This window comes from Vombatus ursinus, unplaced genomic scaffold (genome assembly GCF_900497805.2).
Source record: "Vombatus ursinus unplaced genomic scaffold, bare-nosed wombat genome assembly UNPS02015030.1, whole genome shotgun sequence".
Lineage (NCBI taxonomy): Eukaryota > Metazoa > Chordata > Mammalia > Diprotodontia > Vombatidae > Vombatus > Vombatus ursinus.
Window position 1 is genome coordinate 2,434,401 of NW_020954808.1, and position 771 is coordinate 2,435,171.

At 47.2% G+C, this 771-nt stretch overlaps 1 protein-coding gene across 2 annotated transcripts in view; it reads right to left on the reverse strand.

The window, feature by feature from the left end:
* Window positions 1-771, reverse strand: part of LOC114031016 (reticulon-2-like) — a 14,645-nt gene that overhangs the window by 3,938 nt on the left and 9,936 nt on the right. The gene's annotated exons all lie outside the window — the stretch shown is intronic.

The following is a 771-nucleotide window of genomic DNA, read 5'->3' on the forward strand; positions in this document are numbered from 1 at the left end:
GCTTCTTTGCTGTTCCTCAAAGCTGCGTAGTTCCACTGGATGTCCCCCAGGTCTGGAATGCGCTCCCTCCTTACCTCTGCCTTGTGGTTTCCCTGGCTCTCTTCAAGTCTCCCCCCAAATCACACCTCTCTAAGAAGTGATTCCCAGTCGTCCTTCATCTTATGGCCTTCCTCCTGCTCATTAGCTATCATTTATCCTGTATGTATCTCATTTGTACAGAATTGTTTGGGGGCAGCTAGGTGGTGCGGTGGATAGAGCACCTGAATCAGGAAGACCTGAATTCAAATCCAGCCTTAGACACTTACTAGCTGGGTGATCCTGGGCAAGTCATATAATCCTGTTTGCCTACCGTCTGTAAAATGAACTGGAGAAGGAAATGGCAAACCACTCCAGTATCTTTGCCAAGAAAACCCTATGGTATCATGAAGAGTCAGACGTGACTGAAATAACTGAAGAACATAGCTGTTTGCCATAGTTGTGTTCCCCATTAGACTGTGAGTTCCTTGAGGGCAGGGAACCAGTTTTTGCCTTTCTTACCATCCCCAGCCTTAGCACAGAGCCTGGCACTTAGTAGGCACTCAATAAATGTTTATTAACTGACTGACTGATGGGAGAAGAGCAGGGTGACTTTGTTTCATGCTCCTGAGGAGGAGACAAAGGGTATTTGATCTTATTTGGGTATGGGTATGGGACAGTAGCCCGGCTGAGCTCCCTGCTGTTTGTCTCATACTATGTGTGTGTGTGTGTGTGTGTGTGTGTGTGTGTGTGTGT